Source organism: Neovison vison, chromosome 1 (genome assembly GCF_020171115.1).
Source record: "Neovison vison isolate M4711 chromosome 1, ASM_NN_V1, whole genome shotgun sequence".
Taxonomy (NCBI): Eukaryota; Metazoa; Chordata; class Mammalia; order Carnivora; family Mustelidae; genus Neogale; species Neogale vison.
In genome coordinates this window covers 19287096-19294115 of record NC_058091.1, presented here as the reverse complement: position 1 = coordinate 19294115, position 7020 = coordinate 19287096, and the positions used below count along the sequence as shown (strand labels likewise).

Below are 7020 nucleotides of genomic sequence, written 5' to 3'. Positions count from 1 at the left end.
CCTGAATTCCTATCTCATCCAACTGACATGCTTGCTTTGCAGTTAATAGGACCAAGGACTGAACAGAAGCCTGCTAATTGTCCAGACCACTCATGTCTGGTTGCCAATTGGCAGTTTCCCCTGGAACAGTAGTACATTGCTCAGGGAGAGAAGTCATTGTAGACCAACCTGGGACATTTCCATCCCCCAAGGGGAGCACAGCAGAGGGACTCAAAGATTTTGCCAACCAGAAGTCTGAAGACTTAATTTCTCCAGGGAGGAAGAGCCTGCTGTGCAAGCCAATAAAATCACAAACCAAGAAATCCAGACTATAAAAAACCTCTTCATAAAATTCACACTGTGTTGGAGGTAAGGACTAGATCTATCCTTAAATCTCCCCCTTTTGATTTCCAATGAAAAGAAGAAGAAGAAGAAGAGGAGGAGGAGGAAGAGGAGGAAGAGAAGGAGGAGAGAGGAGGAGAAGGAGGAAAGAAGAAGGGGGGGAAGGAGAAGAAGAAAGAATAAGAGGCAGAGAAAGGACAGGAGGAAGAAAAGGAGGAGTACCAGTGTTTTACAAGGTAGACTAAATTAATGATTAGTTTTTAATGAGAAGTTCCTTGAGAGCAAATAAACGATATATCCAACCATGTTATGTATTATACCTCTTGCTTGAGTTTGCCTGTAAGCTATATAATTATTATACATTTTATAGACACACACACACAGAGGCATCTACGACCTTGATTTAGTGAGGAACACAATGTAAACATAAGAACCCTGTTTCTCAGCTTTCAGGGCAATGGGGCCAAAGATTACCACTCAGTCTAAACCAATCTCCTAAACTTAAAAACTTAAAGGCATTTCCTTCGTTTGTTATTGTCAGGGCCAACTCTGGGGGCAAGGCCCTTGGCAAGTATTGTTCTTGATTCATAATGAAATCAAGTTAACATAATATTTTGAATGCTGGAATTCCTTTCTCTTGAAAAGAAATAGAGATACAAAAGTCATCCCTAAAATGGGGACAGTGAAGTCTACATGTAGATCACATGTTCTTTGTTGGTAAGCCAGTTCCCTTTTGCCTTAGAAGCAGTCTCTCCAACACCAATGTAGGAATATCCCTAAAATGGTAATTTCATAATCTAGGGGCACTCCCAGACATGACTTTTAAAACTTATTTAAAATAAACAGCTATTTCCATTCTTTCCCATTACTTAGAAATGATGTTATTTGATTAAATTTATTGGTCGCTAAAAGGAACAGTACACTGCCATTGTTTACTTGTTTCTAATAAAATTTGTAAGTTAATCATTTTAACTTTTTCTTATTTTGTCTTTTATTTCTGAAATTGTTCCTATAGTAAAAGGCTGTCAAACTTATTTATAGAAATAGGTTAAAATATTTTATTTCCTGGATAATTATCTATAAGAATGCTATTAGCCTGTGTTGCAGGGAAGCTGTATACAACAAGACTGTTTTCAGAGGTCGGGGTATTTCCTTAATGTGGAAACTAAAGAGTTAGCATTTAAGACCTTAGAGAAGACTTCCAACTCTCAAAACATCCTTTTTTTGTCTATCCTGTAGGTTTCCCCACAGAGTTAAATACTTGGAAAAACATTTTGCAAAGAAAAATGTGAAATGCTTGTTCATGGGAAATCTTTACTCCACCCAGGAAAAGATAAATGGTACTTAAGAGCTACTCTTTAAGAATGAGATGTTTATCGAAATAAGGGAGGCTCATTGTCAAAAATGATGAGAAACAAATGTAGAAAGCCCTGTGTTTGGAACTCTGGCTACATGGAGCACTTAAGAAGTAAATACTGTGTTTCAGAAGAGGAGGCATAGTCTGAGAAGTTGTCAGTTTTTGGAAAAAGCGTTTAAGAGTTAAAAAAAAGTACATGGCTGCCAAGAAACATGGAAAAAGAAACAAGGAACACAGGTCCTGAAGTTCACTTCTCTGAAGCATTGGAGCACTGCGCTGATACCAGTTTAGCTTTTTTATAATATTCAGTGATATCCCAGACTAGTCCTGCTGGAGATATGTACTAAAGGGGCTGATATGTGAAAGCTGCTGGAGATAGGAGAAAATTCTCTGAGGAGAGGAGATATATAGCACTGCTTGTCCAAGTTCTTCATCTTTCCAAGGGTTTGCTATTAATTTCCACAGCATCTAGAATAGGGCTTCTCAAATTTGGCACTATTGACATTTGGGGAGAGAAATTCTTTACTTAGAGAAGACTGTCCTATAGATTGTAGGATGTTCAGCAGCAAACTGCAACCTTGGCCTCTATGTATGATATGCCAGTAGCAGCCCCTACCAAGGGGTGATGACCAAAAAGATCTCTCCCTGGAAAGGGAGAGAATTTAGGAAATTGCTACTGATTAAAATCTGCTGTTCTAGAGGATAAAGCATTGATTAGGATTCTCAGACAAACTCTGCATTGTGCATTTGCAAATCCATTCAGCAAAGATGCAAATTTCATGAGAACTAAATAACCCTCGTCCCCACTGGAAAAAGGTCAGTAAGTTGAGGATCCCTCTACTGTTATCAGGTAATAAGGATTGCTTCTGGTGCTTCCACAGATTTTGTTCCTGGCTGCGTTGTTTGCCATTGGTGCGGCCAAGAACTTGTCTGACCTTTCTAAGCCTCGGTTTTCCTCATTGCAAGATGGAGTCACTACCTACCTCAAAGGACTGTTGTAAGGAGCAAAGAAGAAACCTATCTTTATACTGCAGTTGGAAGTCACTTAGTAAATCAGAGTCTGTTATTAGATGGCACAATTCATATTCAGATTCAGCGAAGCAGGTCTGTTTTTTTTTTTTTTTTAACCACTAACTCAATCACCATTGACAGATCTCATTAACTGGAACAAGTTTAAATAATCATAAAGGAAGACCTACAAGTAATTAGAGTTCTTTCCAGCTTGTATTTCAATTTGTCTTTAGTCATCATCTTTTTGGATACCTCTTAGTCACTTGTTGCTGTGCCATCAGCCCACAGTTTTTGTTTTCCGTGGGAGTGGCCAGTAAAATAATCAACATCGACCTCACTGCAGTTTGACAAACCACAGAGTTGTTTCCATAAACACACCGTGTGCTGAGCTATGTGCATTGAGGAACGGGTGACTGTTGACCAAGAATAGCGTACTTGGGGGTCCACCCAGTCATAAAGCAGTCACAGTATTCCCCTGCCATCAAGGAGGGACTCTGATGGCTCAGAGTTTTCCTTGAAACAGAAATATACCATCCACAGGAGAGAGGATGAGAAGGACTCACGGCAAGTGGGAGCAGACAATGATTTAAGTGACAAAAAGAAATAGGCACAGCTGAGGATGGCTCTTACTCATTTTTGCTGAAATTTTTCCAAGGACCATATTGCTCGGGATAGTACAAGGGGACCGCTGATGTTATGAAAAACAAAATATTATTCTTCACAAATGCTTTCCAAAGGGATTAGGATGTTTATGACACTTGAAGGAAAGGTAAGCCCATGTAAATTCCAGCCCAGCATGGAGAAGCGATCAAGTTTACAACCTGTGGGCTGTACGTAGGGCAAGCATGCCAAATAGCCCCCCAAGAGTGGCATTATCTGGAAAACTCTTTGGGGGATTCTACAAGGGAAAGACGATTCCTCTACAATCACCTCTATTTGGGAGGATCTCTGCAATCACCTATGCAATCTCAGGAAGCCTCCCCAGGAAGATGTCTCGGGTCTTGACCTTGGTGTGACCAGGTAAACCCAGAAGCAACGGCTATTGTCACCTCCTTTCCAGCCTCATAAGTTGGTTCCTACTCATTTCTATGGACAAGACTTCCATAGGAACAAGAAACAAAAGTACAACCCACACCACCTTAGGCCAAAGACAAATGTACTGACTCAATGAAAGAAAGGATTGACTAAAAAAAAAAAAGACTCTCAATCAAATGAGAGAGTGCAAGCCCAAATTCCTCCAGCACAGTGTGAGTGAAGGGTGAGCAGTTCTCAGAAGTAGACTGCTGTTCTGGCCACATGTAACTGAAGAGGTCTACTCCTACATTCAGTCACTTCCCACAGGTCATCTTGACGTACAGCAGTATCAATGCTTTGCATCAGGCCCACTTCCTGTTTTCATAATAAATAAAGTTTTATTGCATACAGCCAGGAGCATTCATTTCCGTATGATCTATGGCTATTTCTGCCCTGCAACAGCAGAATGAAGGAATTGCTACAAAGACTGTGGTGCCGACATCTACTGCCCAACTCTTGGCAGAAAAAAATGTGCTCACTCCTGCTTTACATAATTCTTTCAGAGATTATCTAGATTTAAAATCTGGCTTAAGTAAATCCAAAACAGTTACAGGTTTGACAAGACTTTCTTGTCTTGATATGTTTTCTTTGAAAGAAAATTGGTTATGTATTTATTCCTATACTTACCCTGAGACACTTATACCCCCTTTTTAAAGGCTAAAAACATGAAGCAATATATTTATATTTTAAAACTTGTCTTGCATTATGTAGGTTTGATAATTTATGAACCCCAAATAACTGGGTTTGCCATCATCCTAAATGTTACGTGTATTGTTGTTATGTGTATTGTTGTCACGTGTATTGTTGTTATGATTCCCTACTTCAACTGTTTTGTCCTCTTTAATAAACCAACTGATTTTTTTTTTATGTTTAGAATTTTTTTTTCCCAATTTATTTATTTTCAGAAAAACAGTATTCATTATTTTTTCACCACACCCAGTGCTCCATGCAAGCTGTGCCCTCTATAATACCCACCACCTGGTACCCCAACCTCCCACCCCCCCGCCACTTCAAACCCCTCAGACTGTTTTTCAGAGTCCATAGTCTCTCATGGTTCACCTCCCCTTCCAATTTACCCAAATTCCCTGCTGATTTTGAATGATAAACAGATAAGAAAGATCCTTTCATATATTTAAATCTCTTTCAAAGTCTACAAAGTCTGAACAAGATTTGATGGAAACAAATGCCCTTATTCTTGCTGATTTAATTATTGCTGATTAAAATAATCTTACTTTTCCGACGAGGCTTGACTCAGACACCCTGGGACTTGTCTACAATTCAAGATATTAAAAAAGACCGGTGCTAAAGGCTCTGTAAGGGACTTCCTTTCAGCCTTCGTTTTCTCTCTGTAATTGCTAAAATTGCCTGGTAATCGAACTGGACTATTAGTTCATAAGAAAGCTCTTGTGGGTTTCCTAATGAGCTAGATAGGCCATGCCCTATTTCCTCTGACTTGTCCTCAGATTCTACTACTTAATGAGAAAACAGGGAAGTAAAACATACAAAATAAAATTATAAAATAAAATAAATTAAATGACATAGGAAGAACATTCTACCCTTTTTTGCCTCTAAAAATTTTCTTGAAGGTGCCTAGCTGGTTCAGTTAGTAGGCCATGCTTTTCTTGATCACAGGGTTGTAAGTTCAAGCCCCACATTGGGTGTAGAGATTACTTATAAAATAAAATATTAAATATTTTCTAAACTCTAGTTTCGGTTATTAATGATTTTTATGCAATGGTAAAAATTTAAGATAAATAAAATTCATTTTATTGCAAAAACAACCAATCAATGAACAAAACATTTGTTAAGGGCTTGCATTATTCAAGCAAATCCCTGTCTGAGCAGTGATGATTATAATAATGTCTAAGACAATATCATCCCTCAACAATCTTCCAGTCTATGAGGAAGAAGAACAGACAGATACACTCAACTCACACTTCGAAAAATTAGGGTTTTGATGGAGGAAAAGGAAAGTGCTATGGGAACATAATGTAGAGAACAATTAATACCAAATAGGAAGGAGGCAAGGTGTCTAGAAAATTTTTCCCAGAGAACATGCTCTGGAATTCAATCTTAAAACATCTAATATGTGTGAAAGGGTACAGATGAGGGGTCAGGTTTACTGTACTTTGAGGAGAGATAATGCCATGAACAAAAGCAAAGAGATGTATGTACCTCTTTTAATCACTTCCCTTATTGCATTGAAATTACATGTTCATGGGTCTGCCTTTCTCATCAAATTTTAAGCTCCTAAGAAGGGACCACATCTTCTTTATCACCTGTGTTTCCAGAGCATCACAGGGAGATGCCGCTTGAATTTAGCAATGAATGGGTCACAGGATCCAATCTCTGTCTTATTTAAATTATTTCAGTTGTAATTCAAGTTTTCTAAAATCAAACTTCAAAAAATTCTGAATTTTAACGCCTGCCTAAGTCTTACCAGTTTACCAGGACTCAATATTTATCCTCTCACACCCTGTTTCCTAATCTACCAGTTGGGAATGGGGGTGGGGTACGGGACGAGGGAAGAGGAATAATATATCATAGAGATCAGGATAAACTAGACACATATCAAGACAACATATAACTTATCTCTATGTTGGACCCAAGAAATAATTAATTTGGCTTCATTTCTTTCCTCTAAAAAGAAAGAGAAATAATTGTGATTTCCATATGCTCAGTACTAACACAGTGGCAGTATCGTAGCCAATGAGGTTTATCCGAGGCGCGATTATTGCTAATTGAAATTTCTAAAACTGTAGCCCAAGAACCTATTTCTCCTGTGAGCTCTTCTAAAAGTATTCTGTAGTTGAATGCATTTTGGGAATGTTGGTACTATCGTCCTCTCCTGGCCAGTTACAGGGCATAGCAATATGTTAAAGTCTAAACTAAGTCCTACAGTAAACAAGTCTGTTTAGTTATTTATTTCAACATCCTTCAAAATTATTTGACCACAGACATCTTCCCCATGATACTGGCATCTATCAAGATACTTTACAAACTCAGATCTAAAGAGGACATTCTCAGCTCCCCACAGTCATTCTACCACCCACCTCACAAATATTCTTGCCCTTAAACATATCTTACTGCATAAGTTGACATTGTAGAAAAGTAATGTTCTTGATTGTTCATTTGTTTATTTTGTTTTGTTTTTTGGCTCTGGATAGTTGTTGTACTAAGTCATATGTCCTGTTTTCTTAAGCATGACTTAAATAACCTTCCTTCCATTAATATTGAGCATTTTTTTAACCAAAGCA

At 38.3% G+C, this 7020-nt stretch overlaps 1 pseudogene; it reads left to right on the top strand.

Moving 5' to 3' along the window:
- The first annotated feature begins 6443 nt into the window (after nucleotides 1–6443).
- LOC122897231 lies at nucleotides 6444–6603 on the top strand (annotated as a pseudogene).
- Nucleotides 6604–7020: the final 417 nt, after the last annotated feature.